This window comes from Orcinus orca, chromosome 1 (genome assembly GCF_937001465.1).
Source record: "Orcinus orca chromosome 1, mOrcOrc1.1, whole genome shotgun sequence".
In the NCBI taxonomy this organism is placed as follows: domain Eukaryota; kingdom Metazoa; phylum Chordata; class Mammalia; order Artiodactyla; family Delphinidae; genus Orcinus; species Orcinus orca.
Genome location: NC_064559.1, coordinates 102599120 through 102616344, shown reverse-complemented (window position 1 = coordinate 102616344; position 17225 = coordinate 102599120). Strand labels below are relative to the sequence as shown.

The following is a 17225-nucleotide window of genomic DNA, read 5'->3' as shown; positions in this document are numbered from 1 at the left end:
AGTGGGGAGATGATTCCCGTCTCGAAAATGGAGGCCCAAAAAGAGTAAGGGAAACTCAGCCAGGAGCTAAAGAGTAGAGCATAGGCAAATAAAGGGAAATTCAGAGAATACTCTAGGGGCATGTGGGTGAAAATGAATTGAGGACCGGGCCTCAAAATCTCTACTACTGTTAAAAGTAAATGTGATTTTGTTCAACCTACCAAAATGTGTAAGTAGGAGACAGTCTATGTAAAAATCATACATCCATCACACACACATATCCGCTGTCAATATTTTTTTTGTTTTTTTTTTTCTGTACGCGGGCCTGTCACTGATGTGGCCTTTCCCGTTGCGGAGCACAGGCTCTGGACGCGCAGGCTCAGTGGCCATGGCTCACGGGCCCAGCCGTTCCGCGGCATGTGCGATCTTCCCGGACCAGGGCACGAACCCGCGTCCCCTGCATCGGCAGGCGGACTCTCAACCACTGCGCCACCAGGGAAGCCCCACTGTCAAGAGATTTTAAAGTCATAGCACCCATTGATTCTCTAACTTGGGGTTTCTCCTGTGCTATTTTTCTCTCACTGCCCTCTTACTTTCCATTCCCTAAATCCTTGCGGTATCAGGGTAACCTGAGTAACCGGTGGTAACCTCAGGCCCACAGGTAAGCCAAAGTTCTTCTTTCTATTACGTCCACTACACCCATACCTTTCCACCGAATCCTTCTCTCACTAAAACTCCCCAAATTGAGGTCTTTGCATCTCTGTTCCTATACCCGCCTCCCATTTCATGTTTCTGGGCTACAAGGGAATCACTGAAAATCCACAGAAGTACCCAAAGGAATCAGAAAGGAACAAAACATAAACTAAATATGTGAATTATCCCCAACATAGATCACAGAGCATGTAGGATTCAGAATACGCTAAAGACAAAAGGTTTAGTTTTAGTTTAGCATTGCTTCCATGGTTGGCTGGTCTCTTCATCCTCCACCACCTCTGTTCATGCCCTTCAGCGAGGCTTCATCCATCTACCTATTTACCCATCAGCAATCCATCCATCCAAAGCAGCAATGCATCATCGCATCCTTCATAAGTACCTGCCCCTCCCTTCGTTTAGAATGTGTGGGATGTTGTGGAAGCAAAAACTCACATACAAGGCTCCAGTATTCTTGGTTTAATCCCCGTAAGGAAAGCAAGCTCAGATCATCAAGACAACAAAAATCAGTTTGACCGGAAGACGTCTAATTCATGGACGACTTGGAAGCCACAGATATGTCATTCCTGCCCTCAGAATTCAGAGGAGACAGAGAGAGAACACTGAGGGCTGTTGAGGGGAGGAAGGAGAACTTGGCCATCTGTGTCATAATGACATCCACCACAGGGCTCCCAGAAAATGTCTTTCCAGGTAGAACACCGGGAGAAGTGAGGTTCAGAGTGGAAGGACAGCAGGATGTGTGTAAGTAAGCAGGAGTGCGTTCCAGGACTGCGTAGAGCAGTAGCCAATGCTGCGAGTGCTAGCTGTTCCCAGGAGGCCAGTCTTCAACGTCTCAGCCCCTGTCTGTGGTGGAGAGAGCACATAGCCTCTGCAGCCACCTGCACCATTTGACACCACGGAATGCTGGGGGGTGCATCCAGTTTCCAGACCTATGTGTCCTAAATATTTCCAACAGAGCGTTCCATTCAACAGAACTCAATGATGACACACAAAATGAATTGAAAAGCTGTAGACACCTTAAGTGGACTCCCTGAAAATGATGAGCTCTTTGAGCCAATTCCCCATCCTCAGATACCTCAGTCCGCACAGGCTCAAAGTTGCTCCTCTCCTGCCTCACATACATGAAGTTGCCCCAGAACTCTCATTTGGTTTCTTATTCTCTATTTCCTCACCCTCCCTCCCTCAGCTGATTAAGACAAGGTTGAATTTTGCCTCTCTGGGCTTCACTTAATTTTCTCCTCCACTAATTATCACACTAGGATTGTGTGCACACGGGGTTATGTGTGGACCATCTTGCGGAATTTTCCTTTATCCCGTCATAGTGGGTTTGGATGCCAGATGCATGTCTATGCTGGACTGAATCCAATACTTCCCTAGGCCTCACTTTACTCATGTGTATAGTGGGCAGAATAATACCTGCAACCTGGGGTTGACGGGGAGGGGTCTTCAATGAGACAATGTAAATAAATAGTAAGTAGGATGTAACACATAGTAAATGTTGGATGAATGTTAGCTCTCGCTTTTATTATTATTCTCCACTTCCTGACAGAGAAGCAAGACCCTCCACTTATTACCACCAACCTGACGACATGGGTTCCACACCTTTAGTAAGAACAAGGTGTGAGGGGCAGGGCACATCTTGGGGCCAGGACAAGGAACAGTTGTGTAGACCAAAGCATCTGAGGGGTGTTCACAGGCGGAAATGGTATTTTGTCCAAGGCCTATTCGCCACTTTGTGTGGTTGCCCTTTTCTTCCACAAACTTCCCTTTGTAACAGCTGCCCATGATGATTCCTGCTGTTGAGGCAGTCCTGGGCATCTCTGACCCACCTATCAATGTACACAGCCAGGCATGTCTCTTGGAGGGAGACCCTACCCCCAGGAGGAGGCAGATAAGATGAGGAAGCATGGAAAGGGCACGGCATGTGCCAAGCGCTCACAGTCACAGATACCACCATATTGAAGCAGGTCTTGCTCCTCCTATGAGAGGTAGTGGCAAGGTGAAGAGAATCTCCTTACGTGTTCAATGTAACAACACCTTGCACATGGTGGAGGTGAGATTCAAACCCTGGTCCTTATCTTTGCAAAACGGCAAGTGCTCTGACCCTGCTAGTGGCTAGAAGAAGCATAAAGCGTGGATCCCGTCTTTCCAGAACTTAAAACTCACTGATCCGTTGGGAAGGCAAAAGCAGTACTTTCACATAGTCACACTTTCACACGTGTTTATACAAGGGTACACGTTCATATCAAAGACAAACACGGGGTTTTTATTCAGCATAAATTCTCTACGTGTGAAGACTTCCACTGCCCTTGTAGAACAGAAGATGGAGCAGCATCCCAGAGGCCCCCGCTGGGACAGGCGTCGGCCTCCCATCTGCTCCACGCTGTAGGACTGAGCTGGCTGCCTGGCAGGGTGGGCGCAGGCACACAGGCCGGCAGGGCACCTGGTGCAGAGCCTAGGAGCCACGTGTTACATAAGTTCTTTTCACATTTTATCTATGGAGTCAGCAACACCTGTGCATACCTCTTGACTCTCAGCCCTGTGCACACTCACCCTCGCACACTCAAGTTCATATTCCCACATAGATCCATTCATGACCCCTCAAGTGAGGCCACACACAACACACACAGACAAACCTTCATAAGATGTCAATCACCTGAAGCATGTCTTCACTCACCCACACACACTGACAGACACTCCAATGCACCAGCACACATGCTCACATTGTCTTTCTTGTGCATGTGCATCGCCCCAGAGCATAGAGTTCAGAGCCTCCCCAGGCTTCTGCAACATTCCATCAGATTATTGACCCTTGACCTTGAGTGAATTTCCAAGCAGAAAGATCTCCGGATAAAGAGGATGATGTTGAGGCCTTTGAAAGAAGGCTGCCTTCCTCAGGGAAGAATATAGTTACATCTTCCAAACAAAGAAATTCCCTAGAAGGTAGTATAGTGCAGGAGAAGGAACACAAGAACGTATCCTGGAGGCTGGCAGGGCTGGGTTAAATCCTCTCTTGCCTACTATTTCCTTAATTAATCTTAGTGAGCAGAACCTTTCGAAGCTGTAAAATGAGAATATCTCCGACCTCAAGGCCAGAATTAGAAACTCGAGCAGAGATTGTGACAGTCAGGGGAGGACTGCCCCTCCCTCATCCTCCCGGGACAAGACCCCTTGAACAGGGAGGGCGTCTCTCAGCCGCCCAGATGATGGCACACACCCTGTCGTGCCCCAGGTGTTGCCCAGCTGGCGATGGATTTCATCGCTAGCTAGCTAGAGCTAGAGAGGCTCTAGCTCCAGCCACCAGGAGTCCTTTGTCCGGAACCCTGTCTGTTGATGCGGCCGGCCCCAGAGGGTCAGCTCGGCCTTCCCCTGCATATGTGTGCATGGGCCCCGGTCTGGTGTTCACTCACAGATGCCTGGCACAGTAGACACAGTGGGCTTAGCCTGTGGCAAGGTTCTGCTGAGACCTCCTTGGTCCCAATTGTCCCTTCTGCCGCGTGTGTGTGTGTGTGTTTGTGTGTGTGTGTGTGTGTATGTGTGTGTTTGTGTTTGTATATGAGAGTCAGAGGTTAGGAGGAAGACAAAGAGTGATGCTAATGAATGTCAGGGAACAATACCATTCCAAGGACAAAAGTTTAGTTGTACCTGTGGCTCCTAGAGGACATGTTCCTATGTTCTCTGTTGGTAGATGCAATACTACATAATGCATGCTTGAGATAGCAGATTCCACACCCAACAAAATCTGTTCTGGGTAGTGAGGGCTTAGGCCAGAAACGATGGACTGGATGTAACACCCAAACTCATGGATCTTCAGACGTTCACATTTTCTCTAGTTCCGTAGGCATTGCTATGGCCACAAGTCGGTTTGAGTTCTTCAGCTAATCCAAGCCAAACCATTGAAAAGTATCTACAGAGTTGGAAGCAGTAGGCGGAGAAGAGGATGTGAAACGGTTTAGGGACCAGGGAGGCTCTGGCCCTCCTTGCTGGCCACCGTCCCCAGGGCCTGGTGTGTTGTGTGAGCTCACTACGTCTTGATGAATTATTCGTTATCCCAGAACACATGCCCCACGTGGCCTTTCCTCTCTGCTACTAGGGACCTGAGCTGAAATCTCTCTCCAAGCCTATCAGGGTTGCTTCTGTCAGAGTGACAACAGGCGGAAGGGGTTCTTCTCCCGGGAAGGCCTGGGTTCCTCTGGGTTTCCTTCGGGGCCGAGCCCATGCATAGCCTGGCCTTACAGTGAGTCCCAGAGGAGACACCATTGATTCCCAAGGCTGTCTTCTCATGCTGCCGTGTGAATTCCCAAGATCTAGGGTTATTGTAGGGCTTGTAGCTGAGCTGTGGCTAAATTCCAGGTCTGAGAATGAAACGTGCCGTCCTCAGGACTGGCTTGCCCATTTCCATTTGTGTCAGTCAAGGTCTTAGGACACTGGTAGCAAGTGCCGCTACTTGCCTTGAAATGTGGCAACGACCTCCTCCTCCCTACTTCTAAGAGTGGGCTTTGCCCCAGCTTTCAGAGCCCGACTCCACAGAGCACCCAACCATCGTTGAGCCCTTATTCTGTGCCCAAGAGTGCGCACATGCTTACGCATGTTGTCCAAAATAAGCCTTTCAGCTGACATGCAGTATGGGGTTATCCTGTTTAGCAGATGAGGAAACTGGTGCTCACAGATGTATAGTGCCCAAAGTCACCCAGCTGGTGAAGATCAGAGCCCCATCGGAACACTAATTGGAGAATTATTTAAGGTATGTTTCATCCTTTGATGGATGTTGTTTCAACATTTTCATCCTGGTCCCTGCCCTGTGGCATCCCTCTTTGTTCTGGAAGCTCTAAGTGAACAGGAAGGACGCATCAGTCCTTAAGCCCTGGGAGATCAGATTCTAGGAGTCAGACTGGGTGAATCGTCCAGCAGCACAAGCCAGGTCAAAGTTTCTTAGCTCCCCAGCCTCTGCAACTTATGATAATCATTTCCCTGAGAAGCCTGCAGTCTGCGTGACTTATACCCTTGTAAGTGAGATACGTACTCTCAACAGTAACCGCCCAGTTTCTGTGAATGAAGACTAATGTTTTGCTGACCAAGAGGCAGCAGAGAGAGCTACAACCCCCATTTTTTCTTTATATTACAGCAGGTACAAAATCAAAGCGGCTTGCCAAGGCTTGTTTCCAGTTCAGTCTGAATGTGGTTCTGAATCTAGGTTACGTCATGGTTCCAACTTTGCTGAGTTTACTGTGTCTCCCCAAGAGCCACTCACCCCTCTGTAGTTCTTTCTCTTACAACAAGGGTCGCTGCGTATACTGATCTGCCCACACCTTCCCGCACCAACTGGAATATCCTGGAACACTACCCTCACCGCTCCCACACCCTGCAGTGTCCTGAAGGCTTGCTTAGCACCATCCCAGAAGTCAAGGTTCTAAGGGAAACGTCACGAGTGGGTTTGGAAACACGAGGAAGCCACGGCTCGTAAAGTGATGGCGAAATGGGGCCAGGGCTCGCGTCAAGGCACTGTCATCCTCAAGCACCATGAAACTGAGAGTGAGTTTGCCAGCCCAGGAGATGAGTAAAACCTCAAGTTTGAGGAAGGACAGATGCATCCTATTGTGACTGGTGCCTAGCACGCCCCAATCGTAGGCCACCTCATGGCTTCCAACAGGGATTTGAGACGTATAAAAGGTGTGCAGTGTTAGAGCATCTCAAAAGCCTCAGCATCTCCACGTTGCAGCCACTGGTGAAATCAGGTATGTCGGGCAAAGGAACGCAGCTCTTGGGAGCTTGGTTCTACCTGGTCCAAAACTCTGTGGGCAGCTGGGGCTTGCGCACTGGCTGGCTGGTCAGAAAGAAAGGCCTTGTGTGGGCACCTCTCTCGTCCGTATCATTTGGGTCCCACCTCTCTTGGGCTACAAGTCAACATCTGAAGTGTGTGGGGTGGGGGCTGAGATGGGGGTCCAGGATGTGACCAGAGTCCTGTCTTGAGGGTCCTGCTGGCGTGTGTGGTGGCGCTGTTGTCATGGCCAGGAGCTGAGCGGAGCTGATTAGGAGAGGGTAGCACCAACTCTAGGGTAGGGCTGCCCTGAAGGGAAAGGCCAGTGCAGCGAGGGAGGAGAGCTCCTCAGGGAGCAGGGGGCAGAGGCCCAGGGAGCTCAGAGCAGCAAGGACAAGAGGAGGTGGTAAAGCGGCCATGTCCTGCTCTGGGAGTCGGGGACCATTGTTCCACCCCCGTGTGCTCAGTGCCTGGGGATCCATGACTTCCCTCTCTAAGATATGCATTCTCCCCTAGAATTTAGTATCAATCTAAATGGTCCTTTTGTCTCTAGATGAGTCTTTTCTATGAATGTGTCGGTTTGATTATTTCGTCATCTTACAGTCGTTAACTCCTGCAGATTTTGTGTCCTGCTGCCTCAATATGAGCCCTAGGAGGGCTGGGCATGTGGGTGCAGGTTGAGCAGAAGGCATGGGGAGATGCACTTCTGAGCTGAAGGACATTTTCCATGGTCCTGCCAGGGTGAGGAGGAGAGATGGGCACTTCAGCCGCATGGAGACACATCCCCCCATACTTGCAAAATGAGAACAGCCTTTGGACCCAAGGGAGATGATACCCGTCTCGAAAACGGAGGCACAGAAAGAGTAAGGGAAACCCAGCCAGGAGCTAAAGAGTAGAGTAGAGGCAAATAAATGGAAATTCAGAGAGTACTCCAAGGACATGTGGGTGAAAATGAATTGAGGACCGGGCCTCAAAAACTCTCCCACTGGCAAAGGAAAAGACAAGATTTTGTTCACGCTAACAAAATGTGTAAGAGACAGTCTATGTAAAAATCATATATCATGGGAGAAAATATTTGCAAATGAAGCAACTGACAAAGGATTAATCTCCAAAATTTACAAGCAGCTCATGCAGCTCAGTAACAAAAAAACAAACAACCCAGTCCCAAAATGGGCAGAAGACCTAAATAGACATTTCTCCAAAGAAGATATACAGACTGCCAACAAACACATGAAAGAATGCTCAACATCATTAATAATTAGAGAAATGCAAATCAAAACTTCATTGAGATATCATCTCACAGCAGTCAGAATGGCCATCCTCAAAAAATCTAGAAACAATAAATGCTGGAGAGGGTGTGGAGGAAAGGGAACACTCTTGCACTGCTGGTGGGAATGTGAATTGGTTCAGCCACTATGGAGAACAGTATGGAGGTTCCTTAAAAAACTACAAATAGAACTACCATATGACCCAGCAATCCCACTGCTGGGCATATACCCTGAGAAAACCAAAATTCAAAAAGAGTCATGTACCAAAATGTTCATTGCAGCTCTATTTACAATAGCCCGGAGATGGAAACAACCTAAGTGCCCATCATCGGATGAATGGATAAAGGAGATGTGGCGCATATATACAATGGAATATTACTCAGCCATAAAAAGAAATGAAATTGAGCTATCTGTAATGAGGTGGATAGACCTAGAGTCTGTCATACAGAGTGAAGTAAGTCAGAAAGAGAAAGACAAATACCGTATGCTAACACATATATATGGAATTTAAGGGGAAAAAATGTCATGAAGAACCTAGGGGTAAGCCAGGAGTAAGACAAAGACCTACTGGAGAACGGACTTGAGGATGTAGGGAGGGGGAAGGGTGAGCTGTGACAGGGCGAGAGAGAGGCATGGACATATATACAGTAACAAACGTAAGGTAGATAGCTAGTGGGAAGCAGCCACATGGCACAGGAATATCGGCTCGGTGTTTTGTGACCGCCAGGAGGGTTGGGATAGGGAGGGTGGGAGGGAGGGAGACGCAAGAGGGAAGAGATATGGGAACATATGTATATGTATAACTGATTCACTTTGTTATAAAGCAGAAATTAACACACCATTGTAAAGCAATTATACCCCAATAAAGATGTATAAAAAAATCATACATCCATCACACACACATATCCACTGTGAATAATTTTTAAAGTCATAGCACCCATTGATTCTCTAGCTTGGGGTTTCTCCTGGGCTATTTTTCTCTCACTGCCCTCCTACATTCCATTCCCTAAATCCTTGTGGTATCAGGGTAACCTGAGTAACCGGTGGTAACCTCAGGCCCACAGGTAATCCAAACTTCTTCTTTCTATTACGTCCACTACACCCATACCTTTCCACCGAATCCTTCTCTCACTAAGAGTCCCCAAATTGAGGTCTTTGCATCTCTTTTTCTGTACCTGTCTCCCATTTCACGTTTCTGGGCTACAAGGGAATCACTGAAAATCCACAGAAGTGCCCAAAGGAATCAGAAAGGAACAAAACATAAACTAAATTTGTGAATTATCCCCAATGTAGATCGCAGAGCATGTAGATTTCAGAATACGCTAAAGACAAAAGTTTTAGTTTTAGTTTAGCATTGCTTCCATGCTTGGCTGGTCTCTTCGTCCTCCACCACCACTGTTCATGCCCTCCAGTTAGGCTCCATCCATCTACCTATTTATCCATCACCGATCCATCCATCCCAAGCAGCAATGCATCATCGCATCCTTCGTAAGTACTTGCCCCTCCCTTCGTTTAGAATGTCAGGGATGCTGTGGAAGCACAAACTCGCACACAAGGCTCCAGTATTCTTGGTTTACTCCCCGTGATGAAAGCAAGCTCAGACCGTCAAGACAACAAAAATCAGTTTGAGCGGAAGACGTCTAATTCATGGGCCACGTGGAAGCTACAGATACGTCATTCCTGCCCTCAGAACTCAGAGGAGACAGAGAGAGAACACTGAGGGTTGTTGAGGGGAGGAAGGAGAACTTGGCCATCTGTGTCATAATGACATCCACCACAGGGCTCCCAGAAAATGTCTTTCCACGACGAACACCGGGAGAAGGGAGGTTCAGAGCAGAAGGACAGCGGGATGTGTGTAAGTAAGCACCAGTGCGTTCCAGGACTGCACAGAGCAGTAGCCAATGCTGCGAGTGCTAGTTGTTCCCAGGAGTCCAGTCTTCAAGGTCTCAGCTCCTGTCCGTGGTGGAGAGAGCACATAGCCTCTGCAGCCGCTTGCAGCATTTGACACCACGGAAAGCTGGGGGGCGCGTCCAGATTCCAGACCTATGTGTCGTAAATATTTCCAACAGAGCGTTGCATTCAACAGAACTCAACGGTGACACACAAAATGAATTGAAAAGCTGTAGACACCTTAAGTGGACTCCCTGAAAATGATGAGCTCTTTGAGCCAATTCCCCATCCTCAGATACCTCAGTCCCCACAGGCTCCAAATAGCTCCTCTCCTGCCTCATATACATGATCTTGCCCCAGAACTCTAATTTGGGTTCTTATTCTCTATTTCCTCACCCTCCCTCCCTCAGCTGATTAAGACAAGGTTGAATTTTGCCTCTCTGGGCTTCACTTAATTTTCTCCTCCACTAATTATCATACTAGGATTGTGTGCACACAGGGTTATGTGTACCATCTTGTGGAATTTTCCTTTATCCCATCATAGTGGGTTTGGATGCCAGATGCATGTCTATGATGGACTGAATCCAATACTTCCCTAGGCCTCACTTTACTCATGTGTATAGTGGGCAGAATAATACCTGCAACCTGGGGATGATGGGGAGGGGTCTTCAATGAGACAATGTAAATAAATACTAAGTAGGATGTAACACATAGTAAATGTTGGATGAATGTTAGCTCTTGCTTTTATTATTATTCTCCACTTCCTGACAGAGAAGCAAGACCCTCCACTTATTACCACCAACCTGATGACATGCGCTCCACACCTTCAGTAAGAACAAGGTGTGAGGGACAGGGCACATCTTGGGGCCAGGACAAGGAAGAGTTGTGTAGACCAAAGAATCCGAGGGGTGTTCACAGGCGGAAATGGCATTTCGTCCAGGGCCTGTTCACCACATTGTGTGGTTGCCCTTTTCTTCCACAAACTTCCATTTGTAACACCTGCCCATGATGATTCCTCCTGTTGAGGCAGTCCTGGGCAGCTCTGGCCCACAGTGACATTTGCCTATCAAGGTACACAGCCAGACATGTCTCTTGGAGGCAGACCCTACTCCCAGGAGGAGGCTGATAAGCTGAGGAAGCATGGAAAGGGCATGGTGTGTGCCAAGCGCTCACACACACATATACCACAATATGGTAGCAGGTCTTGCTCCTCCTATGAGAGGTAGTGGCAAGGTGAAGAGAAGCTCCTTACGTGTTCAGTGTAACAACATCTTGCACATGGTGGAGGTGAGATTCAAACCCTCGTCCTTATCTTTGCAACATGGCAAGTGCTCTGACCGTGCCAGTGGCTAGAAGAAGCATAAAGCGTGGATCTCGTCTTTCCAGAACTTAAAACTCACTGATCCGTTGGGAAGGCAAAGGCAGTACCTTCAAACAGTCACACATTCACACGTGTTTATACAAGGGTACACGTTCATATCAAAGACACACACGGGGTTATTATTCAGAGTAAATACTCCTCGTGTGAAGACTTCCACTGACCATGGAGAACAGAAGATGGAGCAGCGTCCCAGAGGCCCCCGCTGGGCAGGCGTCGTCCTCCCAGCTTCTCCAAACAAAGAAATTCCCTAGAAGGTAGTATAGTGCAAGAAGAAGAACACACACACATATCCTGGAGCCTGGCAGGGCTGGGTTAAATCCTCTCTTCCCTGCTTTTTCCTTAAGTAACCTTAGGGAACGGAAACTTTTGAAGCTGTAAAATGAAAATAGCTCCGACTTCAAAGCCTGAATTACACACTCGAGCAGTGATTGTGACAGTCAGGGGAGGACTGCCCCTCCCTCATTCTCCCGGGACAAGACCCCTTGAACAGGGAGGGCGTCTCTCAGCTGCCCAGATGATGGCACACACCCTGCCGTGCCCCAGGGGATGCCCAGCTGGCGATGGATTTCAGCAGAGAGGCTCTACAACCAGCCACCAGGAGTCCTTTGTCCGGAACCCTGTCTGTTGATGCGGCCGGCCCCAGAGTGTCAGCTCGGCCTTCCCCTGCATATGTGTGCACGGGCCCCTGTCTGGTGTTCATTCACAGATGCCTGGCACAGAAGATACAGTGAGCTTAGCCTAGGCCCAAGTTCTGCTGAAACCTCCTTGGACCCAGTTGTCCCTTCTGCATTTGTTTGTGTGTGTGTGTGTGTGTGTGTGTGTGTGTGTGTGTGTGTGTGTTTCTGTGTCTGTGTGTGTCTGTGTGTTTGTATATGAGAGGCAGAGGTTTGGAGGAAGAGAAAGAGTGATGCCAATGAACGTCAGGGAACAATACCATCCCAAGGATAAGCGTTTATTTGTACCTCTGGCTACTAGAGGACATGTTCCTATGTTCTCTGATGGTAGATGCAATACTACATAATGCATGCTTGAGATAGCAGATTCCACACCCAACAAAATCTGTTCTGGGTAGTGAGGGCTTAGGCCAGAATAGATGGACTGGATGTAACACCCAAACTCATGGATCTTCAGACGTTCACATTTTCTCTAGTAACGCAGGCATTGCTACGGCCACAAGTGGGTTTGAGTTCTTCAGCTAATCCCAGCCAAACCAGTGAAAAGTATCTACAGATTTGGAAGCAGTAGGCGGAGAAGAGGATGTGAAACGGTTTAGGGACCAGGGAGGCTCTGGCCCTCTTTGCTGGCCACCGTTCCCAGGGCCTGGTGTGTTGTGTGAGCTCACTATGTCTTGATGAATTATTAGTTATCCAAGAACACATGCTCCACGTGGCCTTTCTTCTCCGCTACTAGGGTCCTGAGCTGAAATCTCTCTCCAAGTCTATCAGGGTTGCTTCTGTCAGAGTGACAACAGGAGGAAGGGGTTCTTCTCCCGGGAAGGCCTGGGATCCTCTGGGTTTCCTTCGGGGCCGAGCCCATGCATAGCCTGCCCTTACGGTGCGTCCCAGAGGAGGCACCATCGATATCCAAGGCTGTCTTCTCATGCTGCAGTGTGAATTCCCAAGATCTAGGGTTACTGTAGTGCTTGCAGCTGAGCTGTGGCTAAATTCCAGGTCTGAGAATGAAATGTGCCGTCCTCAGGACTGGATTGCCCATTTCCATTTCTGTCAGTCAATGTCTTAGGACACCGGTGGCAAGTGCCGCTACTTGCCTTCAAATGTGGCAACGACCTCCTCCCTACTTCTAAGAGTGGGCTTTGCCCCAGCTTTCAGAGTCCAACTACACGGAGCACCCAACCATCACTGAGCCCTTATTTTGTGCCCAACAGTGTGCACATGCTTACACATGTTGTCCAACATAAGCCTTTCAACTGACATGCAGTATGCGGCTATCCTGTGTAGCAGATGAGGAAACTGGTGCGCAAAGAAGTAAAGTGCCCAAAGTCACCCAGCTGGTGAAGATCAGAGCCTCAGTCGGAACACTAATTGGGGAATTATTTAATGTATGTTTCATCCGTTGATGGATGTTGTTTCAACATTTTCATCCTGGTCCCTGCCCTGTGGCATCCTTCTTTGTTCTGGAATCTCTAAGTGGAACGGCAAGGACGCATCAGCCCTTAAGCACTGGGATTTCAGATTCCAGGAGCCAGAACGGGTGACTCGTCCAGCAGCCCATGCCAGGTCAAAGTTTCTTAGCTCCCCAGCCTCTGCAACTTATGATAATCATTTCCTGAGAAGCCTGCAGTCTGCGTGACTTATACACCTGTAAGTGAGATACGTACTCTCAACAGTAACCGCCCAGTTTCTGTGAATGAAGACTAATGTTTTGCTGACCAAGAGGCAGCACAGAGAGCTGCAGCCCCATTTGTTGTTTATATTACAGCAGGTGAAAAATCAAAGTGGGTTGCCCAGGTTTGTTTCCAGATCAGGCTGAATGTGGCTCTGAGTCTAGGTTAAGTCAAGGTCCCAACTTTGCTGAGTTTACTGTGTCTCCCCAAGAGCCACTCACCCCTCAGTAGTTGTTTCTCTTACAACAAGGCTCGCTGTGCACGCTGATCGGCCCACACCTTCCCGCACCAACCGGAATATCCTGGAACACTACCCTCACCGCTCCCACACCCTGCAGTGTCCTGAAGGCTTGCTTAGCACCATCCCAGAAGTCAAGGTTCTACGGGAAACGTCACGAGTGGGTTTGGAAACACGAGGAAGCCACGGCTCGTAAAGTGATGGCAAAATGGGGCCAGGGCTCACGTAAAGGCACTGTCATCCTCAAGCACCATGAAAGCGAGAGTGAGTTTGCCAGCCCAGGAGATGAGTAAAACCTCAAGTTTGAGGAAGGACAGATGCATCCTATTGTGACTGGTGCCTAGCACGCCCCAATCGTAGGCCACCTCATGGCTTCCAAGAGGGATTTGAGACGTATAAAAGGTGTGCAGTCTTAGAGCATCTCAAAAGCCTCAGCATCTCCGCGTTCCAGCCACTGGTGAAATCAGGTATGTCGGGCAAAGGAACGCAGCTCTTGGGAGCTTGGTTCTACCTGGTCCAAAACTCTGCGGGCAGCTGGGGCTTGCGCACTGGCTGGCTGGTCAGAAAGAAAGGCCTTGTGTGGGCACCTCTCTCGTCCGTATCATTTGGGTCCCACCTCTCTTGGGCTACAAGTCAACATCTGAAGTGTGTGGGGTGGGGACTGAGATGGGGGTCCAGGATGTGACCAGAGTCCTGTCTTGAGGGTCCTGCTGGCGTGTGTGGTGGCGCTGTTGCCGTGGCCAGGAGATGAGCGGAGCTGATTAGGAGAGGGTAGCACCAACTCTAGGGCAGGGCTGCCCTGAAGGGAAAGGCCAGTGCAGCGAGGGAGGAGAGCTCCTCAGGGAGCAGGGGGCAGAGGCCCAGGGAGCTCAGAGCAGCAAGGACATGAGGAGGTGGTAAAGCGGCCATGTCCTGCTCTGGGAGTCGGGGACCATTGTTCCACCCCCGTGTGCTCAGTGCCTGGGGATCCAGGACTTCCCTCTCTAAGATGTGCATTCTCCCCTAGAATTTAGTATCGATCTAAACGGTCGTTTTGTCTCTAGATGAGTCTTTTCTATGAATTTTCTTACAGAGTGGTTAACATGCTCCATTACAATTGTTTGATATTTATATAAAAGGTCAAAATCTTTACAAGAGTACTCAACGTGTTTTGGTTCTCGTGTGTGTGTATGTGTGTGTGTGTGACCACGCGAGCACACACACACACATATATCTTTACACTCATATTTACCTGTGTATTTACATGTGTTTGTGTGGAGTTTCATATGCTCATTAATCCTTACAACAACTTTAAGAAGAGTACAGAGAAGTTAAGTACCTTGCTCAAAGTCACACAGCTGGTTAATTTTGGAGACAGGACTCACATCCAAGAAAATCATGTTCTAAATTCCACAGTATCTGCTGTGGAAGGATAATACATTTGTCCTCATTGCCCCTGACCTTCCTTCTTATTCTTTCCTTCTCTCTCCTGTCTCTGTCTGTCTGTCTCTCTCTCATTTTTTTATCTTTGTTTTTCCTAGCCCTCTCCATTACTCTTCTCCTTTCCCCCCTTTTTCCCTGTCTTCCATCTTTCTTTCTTTCCTTCTATATTTGTTTATTTGTCTCAATTAAAACCTTGCTATGGTTTACAAACTATAGCTACAATTTATACTGACTCACCTCATTGCACACACACAGATGCACATTTAATCGGTGAAGGCACTAGGCAAAGGTTGAAACGGCACAGGTTTGAACGAGGCAAGTGGTTCTCCTGGGTTGAGTGTCTCTAAGGTTCTAGAGTTCCTCACTTCAGTGTCTTTCCCATTGCAGTGAACATCCAGACCAGAATGTATCATCCAAAGCAGAAGCTGTGCTGCCCATTACAAAAGGATTGCTGCCCTCCATCCCAGCAATGCTGCACCCCACCAAAATATTGCTGCCCCTCACCAAAATATTGCTGTCTCCCACCTCAGCAGTACTCTCCCCCTCCACGGCAATGCTGCCCCCCAGTAAAGTACTGTTTTCCCCCACCAAAACACTGCTAAACTCCACCTCAGCACAGCAAGCAGCCTTGCCAACCTCCACCCAAGGGCAAGGAGCCCTCTATCCCAAAGTGCTCAGACCCTCAGCAGTGCCAGAAGTCCAAGCATAAGTAAACCGCAGGCATGGGCCAGAGGCCAAGCTCCCTGCAGAACAGAGAACATGAAGCCAACTCCCCTCTCTCAGCCAGCTAGCTGTCAGCACCGCTCACCCCCGGCTTCTGGAAGCAGCCACACTTGTGGAAAAGGCAGCATCAAAATGGCAGCTTCCTGGATCAACATTTCTTATGAATTAGAAGCTGCAATTTCCATTTAGAAAAGGATCCGGTTCTAAACCTTCTAATCTTCGTTGCTGACTTGTATACTTCACCCTTTTGGCTGCTTGGAAGCTTAAGCACCATGCCCGACCACCCTTTCCTAGCACACTTCGTCTCTGCTCCAGTTTTTCAAACAATTAAACACAACTCCGCTGCCATGAATGTGTCGGTTTGATTATTTCGTCATCTTACAGTTGTTAACTCCTGCAGATTTTGTATCCTGCTGCCTAAATATGAGCCCTAGGAAGGCTGGGCATGTGGGTGCAGGTAGAGCAGAAGGCATGGGGAGATGCACTTCTGAGCTGAAGGACATTTTCCTTGGTCTTGCCAGGGTGAGGAGGAGAGATGGGCACTTCAGCCGCATGGAGACACATCCCCCCATACTTTCAAAATGAGAATAGCCTTTGGATACTGGGGAGATGATGCCCGTCTCGAAAACGGAGGCACAGAAAGAGTAAGGGAAACCCAGCCAGGAGCTAAAGAGTAGAGTAGAGGCAAATAAATGGAAATTCAGAGAGTACTCCAAGGGCATGTGGGTGAAAATGAATTGAGGACCGGGCCTCAAAAACTCTCCCACTGGCAAAGGAAAAGACGAGATTTTGTTCAATCTAACAAAATGTGTAAGAGACAGTCTATGTAAAAATCATATATCATGGGAGAAAATATTTGCAAATGAAGCAACTGAGAAAGGATTAATTTCCAAAATTTACAAGCAGATCATGCAGCTCAGTAACAAAAAAACAAACAACCCAGTCCCAAAATGGGCAGAAGATCTAAATAGACATTTCTCCAAAGAAGATATACAGACTGCCAACAAACACATGAAAGAATGCTCAACATCATTAATAATTAGAGAAATGCAAATCAAAACTTCATTGAGATATCGCCTCACAGCAGTCAGAATGGCCATCCTCAAAAAATCTAGAAACAATAAATGCTGGAGAGGGTGTGGAGGAAAGGGAACACTCTTGCACTGCTGGTGGGAATGTGAATTGGTTCAGCCACTATGGAGAACAGTATGGATTCCTTAAAAAACTACAAATAGAACTACCATATGACCCAGCAATCCCACTGCTGGGCATATACCCTGAGAAAACCAAAATTCAAAAAGAGTCATGTACCAAAATGTTCATTGCAGCTCTATTTACAATAGCCCGGAGATGGAAACAACCTAAGTGCCCATCATCGGATGAATGGATAAAGGAGATGTGGCACATATATACAATGGAATATTACTCAGCCATAAAAAGAAATGAAATTGAGCTATCTGTAATGAGGTGGATAGACCTAGAGTCTGTCATACAGAGTGAAGTAAGTCAGA

General features: G+C 48.2%; 2 long non-coding RNA genes across 11 annotated transcripts in view; one reads left to right on the top strand and one right to left on the bottom strand.

Annotated features, from left to right (window-relative positions):
* LOC125964257 (uncharacterized) overlaps positions 1-17225 on the bottom strand; it is a 161600-nt gene that overhangs the window by 50937 nt on the left and 93438 nt on the right. The window lies entirely within an intron of this gene.
* The window catches only part of LOC117198522 (uncharacterized), a 67984-nt gene that overhangs the window by 25791 nt on the left and 24968 nt on the right, over positions 1-17225 (top strand). The window contains exon 2 of one of the 2 annotated variants that reach the window (XR_007477109.1): positions 16030-16062. The exons of the other annotated variant lie outside the window; for it this stretch is intronic. This is a non-coding gene — a long non-coding RNA (uncharacterized LOC117198522). Of the gene's footprint in view, positions 1-16029; positions 16063-17225 lie in introns of those variants that run through there. 2 annotated transcript variants of the gene reach the window in all.